Below are 13,493 nucleotides of genomic sequence, written 5' to 3'. Positions count from 1 at the left end.
AAAAAAAAAGAGGAGAGACTAATTGGAAATAATGCTTATGCTGACTTTGGACATCTTGTTTTATACTGTAAGTAGGTGAACTTTGGCTTACCTTTCAGATCAGGCTTTGTACTTCTATATTGCATATCACAAGCAGTTCTTAACCCTAACCACGATGGTGTTGCTGGAGCTCGTGGGCTAGTCCTCTGTATGTTGTGCTTGCCCTTAGTGTAGGAATGGAACTTACTCTCTTCTGAGAAATTTTGAAATGTTCTCATGAGAACATTATGTGGCCTTTGTTTTTTTTTTCACTTCACCTCTAGTAATGGACACTTGAATATATGCCTTTTACCATCGTTAGAGGCAGGGTTGGATCGTCCCTGAAGCACCTTATGAGTTGTTGATTGGAAGGCTGTAGAATGTCTTTGTCAAATTATGCATTTTTGTGCCTGCATGTTTTAGCAAGACTCGAACATCTAACCCCAGACTACCTTGCAGGACTCTAACTTGTCGCATCTACCCTGTGTGCTTTGCCTTTCTTTCAGGGCTTTATAGGCATGTAAAGTGGATTTCCTCTAGAGGAGAATCTGCATGTACTGTGAGGCAGAACTTTCTTTCACCAAGTGTGATGAAGTTGCCTACGCTCCTGATAGAAAAATCCATTTTAGTTCATGCAACTATAACGTGGAGTATGGTCTGTCTAGAGCATTCACTTTCAAAAGTTTTAATTTTAATGTTGCTTTATAGTAAAAGGTAATTTGCTAATCTTTGTCTATTATGCAGTTTTACATTTCTGAATAAATAGGATAGTCAAAACTTTTTTTTAAGGAACCATTGTGGTGTATGATATATTCTTGAAAAAAAATATTTATTTCTTCTGGATTTGACTGATATTTAATAAGCTATTTCTAACACATACCTCTCTACCCATTGAGTAGTTGGTGGTTTTGTATCTTTGTAACTATGGGGTTTTGAATGTGTAAAACAAATTGGGTACATGTATGTGACCTTATTGCTTTACGATTCTAGAAGCAGACAATTATCCAACTCTTATACCATTTATCTTGCTTTACCTTTTGCTTTACCTCTTGCATGCTGAATTTTCAGCATTTTCATTTTTATGAATCCTTTTAAGGAAAATAACTACTAAATGTTTGGTGAAACCAACCACAGTCTTATGGGAGATAAGTGTTTCCCTTTGTGACCGATGGCAAACATGCTTGCAATTTCATTCTGGAACATAGCCTGCACATTAGTTGTCAAAACTAATGGCTCGCTGTGTATTTGGAACTGTTTTTTAGGTAACCCATGGTGCCTGAATACAGTGCCCTTTGAGAAATCACCTGTTTTCTATTATGTCTGACTAGTCTCAGTTTGTTTTTTTGATCTTTAAATGAGCTCCACATAACGGAGAGGGGAGGACAGGGCCTTCTTATCAAGGAAGACTACATTTAAGAGTGGTGCTGTGAGCATAAGAATCTCCTTTTTCTTCCCACATATCCACTGGGATATGGAACTACTTTATTGGAAGTACCAGTCCCAGGTGGTATTGGCATGTCACCCATTGCTACTTTGAATGTAATTTGGCATCAAAAATACTTTGCTCTGCCGGGCTGTTCTGAAGAAAAATTGCAAGGGTTGAATGCTTCCATCTATTGAAAGACAATTGCCTGTCAGTGCATCAACTTCACATGTGCTTTGCTATGTAACAAAAAACTGGCAAAATCATGACAAAAGGAGCAGTTGCTTCTTTCCTTCTTTCCCCCAGCAGTGGTGCTAGAAAAGAAATTTGGAGAGCCAGCAAAGGTAGTGATCAATAGCACACAACTTTTTAGAAGTTTATCCTGTAACACAAAAATTCTACCAGAGACTACAAATTGCTAACAGACCTGAGCAGCGGGCATGACATACTGGTAGGTTGTTATGACTGACTTTGAAGTTATTCTTGGAAAGCTTATGCAGTGAAGCCCTAAATGTGTGTCATTGATTACAAGAAGCAGCATTTATAACATATAAACTGAAAATTTGAACCGATTTTTCTGTGGCATTGGTCAAGTCACTTAAGTCTTTTGGGACTGGGGTCTTTTCTAAATGCAAACCATGTAAAATTTGCATCTACCTCAGGAATGAGAGATGTAATGTTTCTGAAGGGTTGCAAAATTCTTGAATGTGTATAGCTTTGTTCAGATGGCAGTTCTTTGCTCTCTAGAAAAGCACATTGAAGTTTGATACTGCAATCAAAATGGAGGTTACTAAGTAGTATGTTCTGGTCCCTGCTGTTAAGTCCAACCTGAAAATTATTATCTCCCAGAGGTTAGCAATGGAGCATTGAGTAGTACTGTCTGTTTACCGGCAGATGGAGGAGTTGATTTCTTTGGTTTGTAACCTCTGAGCGGTTTCATTCAACTTACTGTTTGTGGTATTGCAAGAAACCTTTTGAGTGGCTGCAGAGGCAGCGCTAGTGAACTTGCACAGATTGCCAGTCGCTTCCACAAAACAGCTTGGTGACGCATGCTTTGTTAAGTATCTAGTTGCAGTATTTAAGAGCAAGTTCAAAGAGTCTAGAAATGTCATATATTCTGCCCATGGTAAATGGAAAATATTTACCACAACTACTTTGAAAATGAGCTGGCCTGGTGAATTAATGTAGTTATGTAAATAGTCTTATTCAGAAAACTATGCTGATCCTCCTATGGAGATAATTTTGATTCCTTTACTAGCTTTTAATTTTCATGATGATATTCCAAGAAGAAAAACCACTGTACTTAAGTTTTGTTCTCAGCACAGAGATAAGTGGAATGTCTCTGTCCCTTGTCTGAAACCATGTGTTGAAAGACATGATTTTTTCCTAACAGTTTTGCAGAGTAATAGGACACAATATGATTTGGATTACAGAAGGCACATGCTGGGTCAGTTTACAACCTGCCAAGTTATAATTTACAGTTTCTAAAAAATTTAAAGCAAACACTGAGTGCCTGCAGACATCATCATTCTAAATTTAACTTGCAGATTTTGTCTCAGTAAAACATGGAACTGTCTGTTAGCATTTGTCCTTGGAATTCCAGGGATTAAATTTTCTTGTGTTAGGGTTCTACTCTGGTGGTTCTGGCATTCTGTTCCTGGTCCTGCAGTGTATGAGTTGCAAATGCTTCAGAGGAAAACTCTAAATGAAAAAGTGTTAGCTAAGTTTAATTATTTTCTTTTTTTTTCTCTTAAAACAAAAAGTCTTTGGAAAAATGTTCTTTCTCCTTGTTATTATTTTCTTTACTGTGTTCCAGGAATTAATTAAGATGAACTAACTTTTAAAAATGGTTCCAGTGGACTTCTGAATGCCCTGTTGCATTTAAGTGTAGGACTTTCCAAATATTACTGGGAAGGCCGAATCGCCAATATAGTGATTTTTGTTTCTGCAATGAAGGTGACATGCAAAGTGCACAAAAAAACTCATACAACAGTTGAAGCAAGTGCCACTGCAATGCACAAAACATCCTGTACTTTTTTTTTTTTTTTAAGTATGTGGATGTTTTGTTTCTCATTACACAAAAAGTTTCTAATTTTTTAGAGTTGAATCTTATTGGAACTGTGGAATAAGCTAGACTGACAGTGTTAGAAGTTGACATTCTTTTACTGCTAAACAAAGTACATTTTAGGCATTAAAAACCAAGTGGGTTTTTTTGGGGGGGAGGGGGAGGTTGTTTTTTTTGTGTGTGTGTGTGTGCTCTCAAGAAGAGAGTTCAGTGTCCATGTCCTTTTGGTTCTTGTTCTCTTTTCTCTGGTATCCTGTATTAATGATGGTGTTGTGCCATGGGCATGAATTTATATTGATGGCTGAGCAGATCATTTAACACATGAAGACTCTCATCTAGGTTTGTCATAACTTCTCACTGAGGGATGAAAGACTTCATACCATATTGCCCAGCCTAGGAGGATACTCTGAATTTACCAAGTAGCTGCTTTTTTATTCTGGTTTTGAACCTCCCTTCAGTGTCCTGATCTGTTCACTCTCCCACTTTAATGTGTTATGCGCTTTCCAGGTGCACCTTCTTTAAATAAAGAAATAAATAATTCCTTCTCATTTGCTTTGAGGAACAGCAGGTTCCCTGTTATCAGGGGAAACCGAAGTGGCTAGACACAAAATGTAGTTAATGGCCCAAAGTAAACAAACTTGGATTGTTTTTCTCCAGTCTTTCCCTTGATAGTAATTTCAAGCGTTACTTTTAGCAGCTGTAGTGTATGGGGGGAGCTTTGGCAGAAAAGTGAAATTTTTGTCTTTGTTGCTGTAAATTGATCTCTGCAGAGCTGAGAGCATTTTGAATGCTGCTATTGATTGTACGAAGTCCATTTCCCTCAAAAATGAGTATGCGCCCTCTTTTAGGCTGGAGTTGCAACAGCTTGCTATCATGTTGTTCTGCTCCCTAACCTGGATGTCATCTTATTATTATGTCATCTTATTTTTGCAAACTCACTAAAACTGCTCATTACTGTACCTTGCGGGAAGCCTTTTGCCTCCAAGATACTGGTGTTGATCCACAGCCTTATATTTTGCTGGTCGGAGATGGGTTGCTTAATGTTGACAGGGAGAACAAGGTATGATGTTGATTTACTTGATCTAAAGGCAACAGTGGTGGGTGGCAAAGATTGAGGGAGCCTTCTATTAACAAATAAAGAACAAAAAGTGTTTCATGCTCTTCTCAGTAAAGTTGTATACTAGAGATGACATGATTTTCCATAAAAAGAGAATGAAGAAATTCATAGCTCTGTATGTAATTTAAGGAGACTAAAGTGAAAAAGCTTTGTCCATGTTCTTAAAATGACATCTGGGTAGGATTGGCAGACTTTATTGACAGTTCCTTGCTTTCTGTTTTTTGGGGTTTTTTTTAATTATTATTATTCGAAAGGTAAAAGTAGATTGAATGTAACTTCTTAAGTTCAAGGTCATCTAATTAGAACAGTCGTATTTTCCAAAGACATTAGAGAATATAGTGCTATAGTCACCTAAACATGTTAAAAATAAAAAAGGCTGTGAAATTCAGTGCTCATCTTGGGCAGTTTCTAAGGATGAGACTGACAGATAACTTATACTATGAAATTAATCTTGCAGACTAGCCTGTGGTCTTCAATCTAAGCATTGCCACCATTGGCCCTTGCAAAAGTCATCTTTTTCCCTTTTACATAGATGAACTGTGCTGTACTAACTGGAGAGAGGAGTAATAGATGAATTCTATGTCTGAAGTCACTCAGCAGATCTGATAGTGCTTGCATGCAGGTTAGATATGCTGAGGCAAGAAGATGCAGGACTAAGCCAATTTAAAATATTTTTAAAACTGTCACGGGTATTCAGCAAACTGGAACAGTTTTTTTATATTAGTTTGTAGATCTCCAAGTTTGTTTGCATTTTTTTCCCTCCTCTTAGCCACGCTAGGACTTGTTACTGCAAAGCCTTGTTCATTCCATACATTAGCAACTGAGGTCCACTATTTAAGACTGATAATTCCTTAGCTCTGCTGTCTGTCATACCGGTGTGGCATAGGTTTTTTTACTTTCACTATGGACATTGTTGTTGCCTTTCATGCCTAAATAGACTAAAGCAAACTTGATAGGGTTCTCGTGCATTTGAAGTAAATAATCACTTTCTGAGGTTGAAAATAGATGACAGTCAGGATAGTCTTTCCTGGAGAGACATCGCCCTTGCTTTCTGTTGTAGGGGTTCTTGCACTGGTCTCTGAATCAAATTTGGTAGCTTCTGCCTAGCAGGTGGTATTTTTTTTTTGTTCTGTTTGCTCCAAATCCTTCCATTACTAACACTGATTCTTTGGCTTTGAATACTGTTTTTGAAAGATGTACTCTTTAGAAACAGTGATATTTAAAAAAAAGAAAAAGAAAAAAAAGAAAAAAACCCTTCCTTTTCCCCTCTTTTTGTGTGAATGACATCAAATTAACCTCAAGTCAGTCCTATGAAAGAAATGAATTAACATCTTGTAGGTGTGTCAAAGGGAGGAGACTGGGAGTAGTGCAGTAGCTACCGGGAGCAGACAGGATTCTGCTCCTCTGGGCTGATGAGATTGTATGGGTTGTATCTGCAGCATTGCGAAGGAAGAGTATTTCAAAAAGAGGAGGTTTCTGTTTCTGAAGCAGCCCAGGATCATAGTTGCAGTGTTTCCGTTTTAGACACTTCTGTGACATTATCTGTTGAGATACTGAGCTTCAGACTTATAATCTAAGACACAATAGAACACTGAGACAAGGCAGAATAATAGAGAAACAAACTGAAAATGACTGGGTTGGATGGATGAAAGATGGCAAGAAAAAGAGATGAGGAAAGGAGCTGAAACAAGCTAAATGTGAAGGGGAAGAATGTGAAGGTAAGAATAGGCGAAGAACAAAAGGTAATCTTGATTTGGAATGAAGGGCCTTACTATTCCTGCCTTACCTGAGTGAGTGCAAACACGCAGATAAGGCAGCTTTTTATGGTTAGCTTGCATTAAGAAGTTTCCTCCTTGGAAAAGGATGTTCTTGGGGAGCAAAGCATATTTTTACTTTGGAAAGCAGTCAGTGGTGAGAATGAATGAAATTTTAAAAAGTAGAAGTACACATCTCTAAAGCTTTCAGCAAGTTGCTGATTAGTCCTGTGACTGATGTGCTTTTTTGCCGAGCAAGTATTCCATTACAGAGGAAATTCACTTTTGAACACACTGAAAGGAATGTCTTGCTGTTGAGTGACTGAAAAAATTCTTCATGGCAATGCTACTAAGATCAAGTAAGAATTTATGTGACTCCAGATCTCCAGGTCCTCTTTTCAAAGACTTGGGCATATGTTTTGGTACAGATGTATTCATAGAGGCAGACTTTGTTTTTCTGTCATCTCTGTCAATGTTTTTAAAAGATATACTGAAGTTTTGGTCTTTTCCTTCTTCAGGTTGGTGACATGTTTTATGTCCTGCCCCCCCCACCCCATGATAGCTCGTCAACCTCAACTGACTTTCTTTGAAGCTCTTGACCCAGTCTTCTAAAGGAGATGGGGCTTTGAAGAAGTGTCCTCTGCAAATACAACCCACCATAAGATTTCAAACTTTAAAAATCTTACTCCTTTCGCAGTGGTTTTGCATTGCTTCTTTCTTTAGAATACTTTACAGTACATTAACATATTCAGTAGGGGAAGGGGCATCCACCTCCTATTCCCAAACCTTTGTTCTGACTTTTTCTGTCTTTATTGCCTGTTACTTTCAGGTGATCCTTCTCCTTTAGAAATCAGTCTAGCTTATTTCCTCTAGTACATTTGTTCGATCATACCTTGGTATTTTTCTAAACATTGCAAGCAAAGGGTCTGCTACCCTGTTCTTTGGTGCACTGCTCCTTAGCTGAAGAAGTGCATTTCTTTTTCTTCCTATAAATTTACTTCTGTTGTGCAAAATTTCTTTCTTTTCATAGTGTTTACCTTCAAGTCCTTAAGACTGCTTTTTTACCCTGCTGAGATTTAATCCTGCTTCAGCTCACCTGTTTTAATAACCTTTTTATATTTTTCTTATATCATGCTTCATGTTCATTGACAATGTCAATGTCAATCAGGGAGATGCTACTATAAGGACACTGTTCTGTCCTGCAACATGATGTTCCTGATCTGTTCATGCTGCCCAGAAACTACAATTATGTTTTCTGTTGGATCACACTCCAGCCAAACTAATATTTTCACTTGTAGGAAACTTTCACCTGAATGTCTTCTAGTTTCACGTATACAAACAGGATTATTTCTGTAATTTTCTTGCATTTTGTACAGTGGGAGGTGAATAACTGGGAAAAGAAACAAGTTCTGAACAGCACTTCTCATCTGTGAGCGCAAGTTGTTGCTGCCCTCTCCACTTTGTTGTTCCTCGCAGAATCTCTTCTGGAATTACTCCCTCAGAGGCTTGTTCCCAGGAACAGGATTTTTGTTTTGTTTTTAATTTCAATTTACACAAGTAGCTTTTTGTATTCCCCTCCCCCCCATTATAGGCATTGCCTCTCCCTTCTGTGGCTTTATTAATGTTTTATATCCCCTTTTCTAGGTCATCCAGAGTAATGAAAGTAATTTGAAAATTCATATGTAAGTATTCCTGTCAATGATCATGGAATCTTACCCTGGACTGACATTATCTAAGTTGTGTGTGTTGCAGTATCTGTGTTTAGGTTAAGAGAATAGAAGAATTCTGACTCTGGTTTCTTACTATTTATTTACATGTCTTAGAATGGATACTTCTGTGATTCATATCTAGACTTAATTCATTGTTATCCTGAAGCTTAGTCTCCTGTTTGCTCAGAGTAAAACATGTCTGAATAAACTTGTTCTGTGCACACAGCTTCTAAGAGCCATCAAGCCAGCATTGTCCGTAGGATAGAGAGTGCTCGTCTGGAGGATGCTCAGAAGACAAAGGGGACTCGGTGTACTTAACCAAAAGCTTCCCAAAACTTAGAGAAGCTTTTAGTAACCTAGAGCCTTTGGCAAGATGTTCTTTGACAAAGTATCTGGTTATACAGGAAGTTTTTAAAAAAAAAAAAAAAAAAAAAGTGTTCAGTAGCCATAATGGAACTAAAACATCTTCAAGTCTGATGGAGGACGTGTACTGGCTAAGAGCACAAGAGCTCTTTGCACAATCCTCGCAGGTAGTGGTCTCGTCTTCCAAATCCTTTTAAATCTTATCTCCCTCTAAAAAAATAAAATAAAATAAAAAGTCACTGAGGCAGCAAGACTGACATACTCAGAAATGCATTTAAGTGAAATTTAAGTGAAGGCTCATGAATGTTTAAACTGACTGAAAGGCAAAAGTGCACAGTAGCCAGTGTGGTTTAGCAATATTAAAAATGCCAGCTTCTTTAAATGTTGTCATCAGGAGCATCAAGGAAAAAATCTTAGAGGAGAAACAGTTGCTTAAATTTTTCTATTAAGGGTCACTGGGACTTCAATCACAACAGCATTTGTTTTTAAAAATTTTTAATCCTTTGAAATTTAAGCTTCATTTAAACTTTATAAAAACGTGAATCCCAAGTCTGTCTTAGTGCATTTATACTGTATTATTTGCAGGAAAAGAACTATTAAACCTGTTTTATTTACAGCACAGAGCTATAGCATGCATGTTACTTTTTTCTTGCATCTTACTAATCGCTGAGGTATGTATTAGCTTGAGAGGGAGAATAGGAGAGAGCTAGTAGAGCATATATGTTTTGCTGTTGGATGGTTTTACTGGTAGTTCTAAAGAATTGATATGATTGGGAATACCGAACAGTCTAATCAAATAAGGCTTTTGTGAAAACTCACAGCTCTATATACTTCCTACAGTAAGAAACTTGTAATTAGTATCATTAGTGCTTGAAAGCTTCTGTGGATTTCGGTGGGATTTGGCTTGAGGAAGCAGTCCCTAGCACTGATTACATTTAACAACCAAAAAACCCCTTGATCTGTTATGCTACGTTTGGCGTTTGTCTTCTAGCCATGCCAGCTGCTGCTGACCTATACCTCAAGCTATTCGTAGCACTGCTTCTGCTCAGCAGAACATTTTTGATTGGATGCAAATGGAAAGCTAATGCAGAAACTGTTCAGCATCTTTTGCAGTCTTATTAATTAGAGAGGCAGTGATTGTATTCTAAGCTAACTGTATGTTAACATGTGTGTCAGATGCAGGTAGTTGGTAGACTGCAGTTTAGGTCAACCTGCAGTCTGTGGCACATGAATCATAGCAGGAAAGAAACTGGGACACTGCAGCTATTTGAGGTATCTTGAAGGTTGCTAGGGAAGGAATGTCCTTGTTCTTAACCTCTTCAATATTGTGGCTGCTTYCCACTATGTTTCTGGAGCAAGTAAAGCCTCACAGGTAAGGAAATGGACACAAATGATATGGAAATGGTAAGTGCCTAGGAATTCGAAGGTGTATAAAGACTTAAGTGTTGGGATGCAAGTACAGAACAAGACTTGCGCAGTAAGAAGCCCAGCATGGCAGGAAGCTGCACTGTGTGGTTGAGGATGTAGAACTGTGATTCTGTTTTGGAGAATGTGATTTCATAGATCCAGCATTTTCCTTAAACCTGTTCTGTCAGTGAAAAATGATATTGCCGATAGTGAGTGTCATTTCAGTGTAATATAATCCTTTTTCTTAATTTACTTAATTCTTCCACTGTAAATGCTGTAGCTGTGTTACAGATTTCAGATCATTTTGAATGTTGATGTTGAATTATGGCTGCTTCACAAACAGGTGTGTACTCTTAAATGGCTTCAGGTTTCCTTTGTAGTTAGGATGCTGGAAGTTAGAAGTCAGTTTAATATTTCACAGATGCATTCAGAATCTAGTAGTGGTTTCTGTCTAGTCACGAGACAAACAATATATCTTGCCATTAATTGTTTATGTACTATTTATTATTTTATGTACTATCTAATCTGTGATTTTTGAAGATCATAATGAGACAGGACACCTGCCAAAATGATGTTCTTTTAATTTTTTTTTTTTGTTTCTGTAGTGCTCAGTTTTACAGGCAATTCTGTTTTGGATGTTTCTGACTGGTTAAACAGGAGGTGCATTAAAATATATTAATGCTCATTTATCAACTTGCTATTTAAGTGTCAGCAGCCAGTTCTGAGTTCTTTGCTGCACTTGGTCTGTTTCAGTGTCAAATGTGGACATCCATACCAAGAGATGAATGGATTTTCGAAACGATTTTATTGGAGAGCCTTTGTAGCACTGACTGTAGCTGATGTGCTGGGTATTGTGCAGGTGCCAGAAAATGTAAGGCTATGTAAAAATGTGAGAGAGATGTATAAAAAAATACCTTGAGGGTTATCTGATGTTCTACTCTAATGACCATTTTGCGAGTTTGGTAGGTATCTTCCTGTCCTCAGTAGTGAAGAACAGTTTAAATCCTAGAGGAGGAGGATATATATTCCCTCAGAAACTATTATTCTTTGGTGTACATTATAATTTGATATCTGCAGTTATTCCTTCTAAGGTTTATGTCTTTCTGTGATTCGATGGTGTGACTCATCAGAACATAGCTTTGGTCTCTCTTCAAATGATTATGTACATTCACACCGTATGTCTGTGTTTGCCTATTTGTTTGAAGACTCAGATGCTTTTTTTTTAAACCTTCCTAGTAGGTAGTTGTGGTCTCCCCTTAGACTGTCTTTTCTTTACTCTCTTTCCTTAGGCTCTTCCCATGAGCTAAAAATATGAAGTATGCTCTGCACATTGCTGTTTCCTTTCACCTTAATCAATTGATCTAGATTTAATTCCTTATTTGGTTTTGATTCTTTAACTTCTTTGGTACCTTTACCAGTATGATTTGATTTTTTTTTTTTTTTTTTCTCTCTCTGTTTTTTATTCCTTGCTATGCCACCGGGAGGAATCCATGTGTGGTCACCCATTTTCGGTTGCATATGCTCTGTTGCAGCCTTGCAACCATGGTTCCCCAAATTTAGTTTCTATCTGTGACCTCCTTGTGACAGCTGAATTCTCTCTAGGAGCCCATTCAATAGATTCCTCCACAGCCTGGCCTAAACACCRACAGGGCTGCTGCTTTCCTTATACTGTGGCATAATCAAAGCTCTAGACCGTGGAAGATGACTTTGGTGGTTCCTCCATTCTAGTGATCATGAGTGCCATGATTCCCGATCCGTTTATCAAGCACGTGCCTCCCCATCCTTGACATTTGTGAAAGCTGAGTGTTGGGGCTACCTGACAGAGGCTATTCTTAAGAAATTTCTGAGCACAGGAGGAAGTATTTGCCTTTGTTGTTTTGGCTCCTGCCTAGGATTCTTCTCTTTTTTTTTCTCTCTCTTCTCCTCCCCCCCCCATGCTAAAACAAAAATGGCTTAGCTGCATACTTCTATGTTGTTTACTTAGCTGCACAGCTCACCTTTAAGTTGAGACTGTATTTCATTCTTCTGCAGGATGCTGGAAACCTGTAAAAGTTGTATCAATTTTGTTAAGCTCTGGATGTTGTTCATAGAAAAATTCTTATTCCAATTCTTTTCAGATTTGTAACACTTCTGCATCACGCTAATGGAAAAGAGGATGCTTTCACAGTGAGACATTTGACTGATGTCCAGGAAATGTAAGCAAGAATGTTGTTTTCTGTGGGATATCTTGTAGGTGAGCTGAACTGSGAAACCTATCTGCAATTTTGAGAAAAAGATAATCTTCACTGTGTGGAATTTCCTCATTGGAGTCTTTGAAGTACAGTTTCTGACACTTTTAAAGAACATTGAGACACATAGTTCCTAGGTATAATCAGGGCTGCGTGAGACTGATAAGCAGTTTAATGTTTAGCTGTTGGAGCATGCAGTCTTTCATAAGAAAAACTGATTTATTTATGCACTGTGTATGTTAAACATGCAGCTTTAAGAAGTTTTTATGTTGAGACTTTTCCCCAGGTTGGTGTAAGGCCTTGTTTTATGTGGGTTGAGGAAAATGAGATTTAACTACTTTTCTCAAAATGTCGTGGGAACTGAAAAAGCAGGGGTAATACTGGACTCAAGTATTTATTATATAAAGTGTAAGAATTTGACAGAGGAAGTACCTTAACTCTAGTGTTGCTCTGTAATTATTCATTTGGCTGGAAAATTACAGGCTTCTAAAGGCTAACCCCGATGCAACTTTGCCAGGAATTGCATTACTTGAAAAATAGTAAAACTTGTATGAATATGCCATCTCCAGGTGAAATGGACTGCTGAGCATATCTCTGGAAGCAGTCTGAGTTTTATTAAATATGTATCCCAGTGTCACAATTGCATTCCTTTACAGAATGCTTATATGATTCTGAGTGGCAAGGATTTTTCTCTGTATGGTGGTGAAGAATGAGGAAACCAGAGTTCAGTACAGCATACAGCAGGGAGTTTGGATTTAAAATAGTAAACATCTGCACAAGTAGAAGGTCAGTCCTAGTTTGTAGACTTTTCTACTCCACACTCCTCACTGAATCTTTGTGAATTGTATTTCTTAAACTGTTCCCCTCTGTTTGTTGATAGTTTTCCCTTGTGTTAAAAGTATTTTGCTATTTCTCTGTCAGTTATTTTGACACTAATCAACATTGCAGATCTTGTTTTGTTTGGTGTCTGGGTACATCATAAAAAGAGTTGCAGAAAGAGTTCAATTATAATATCAGCGTCTCTGCCAAATGTATTGAGCTGTTCTGAAAAGCGACTTGTCTCTTCTGACCCAGATACACAGTTTCCAACTGTGGTAGATGCTGCCAGAAACACGCTTGGCAGAAGGCCAGCAATAAAATTATATTGCAGAAAAACACAACATATTTTCAGCAGCACTTTATATGGTGTGACAAAAAATTACCTGTCTCCTGAATGCAAAGCAGAAGTTAAAATAAACTCTCAATTTAAAGTTGCAAGCCTCTTGTTCTGACTTAAAAAAAATAACAAGGATATAAATCCCACCTTTTCTCACCCATTCTGTATAAATTGCAGTTCTTCTCTGTTACTGTGTCTGATACATCTTAGTCTGTTAGATATTCACTCTTTTATGCTATTAGCAACCTTAGTT

The 13,493-nt window shown here is 37.7% G+C and overlaps 1 protein-coding gene across 5 annotated transcripts in view; it reads left to right on the top strand.

Moving 5' to 3' along the window:
- STRBP (spermatid perinuclear RNA binding protein) overlaps positions 1–13,493 on the top strand; it is a 70,485-nt gene that overhangs the window by 15,398 nt on the left and 41,594 nt on the right. For 2 of the 5 annotated variants that reach the window (XM_026090018.1, XM_026089986.1), the window contains exons 1-2: positions 8,035–8,059; positions 11,974–12,051. The exons of 1 other annotated variant lie outside the window; for it this stretch is intronic. The gene's annotated coding sequence lies outside the window, so the exon portion shown is untranslated. Of the gene's footprint in view, positions 1–8,033; positions 8,060–11,973; positions 12,052–12,854; positions 12,871–13,493 lie in introns of those variants that run through there. 2 more of the 5 variants (XM_026090010.1, XM_026089994.1) reach the window with 2 other exon arrangements.

Source organism: Apteryx rowi, unplaced genomic scaffold, assembly GCF_003343035.1.
Source record: "Apteryx rowi isolate R43461 unplaced genomic scaffold, aptRow1 scaffold_120, whole genome shotgun sequence".
Lineage (NCBI taxonomy): Eukaryota > Metazoa > Chordata > Aves > Apterygiformes > Apterygidae > Apteryx > Apteryx rowi.
Note: the sequence above shows the minus strand (reverse complement) of the source record. Positions and strands in the feature narration are given on the sequence as shown.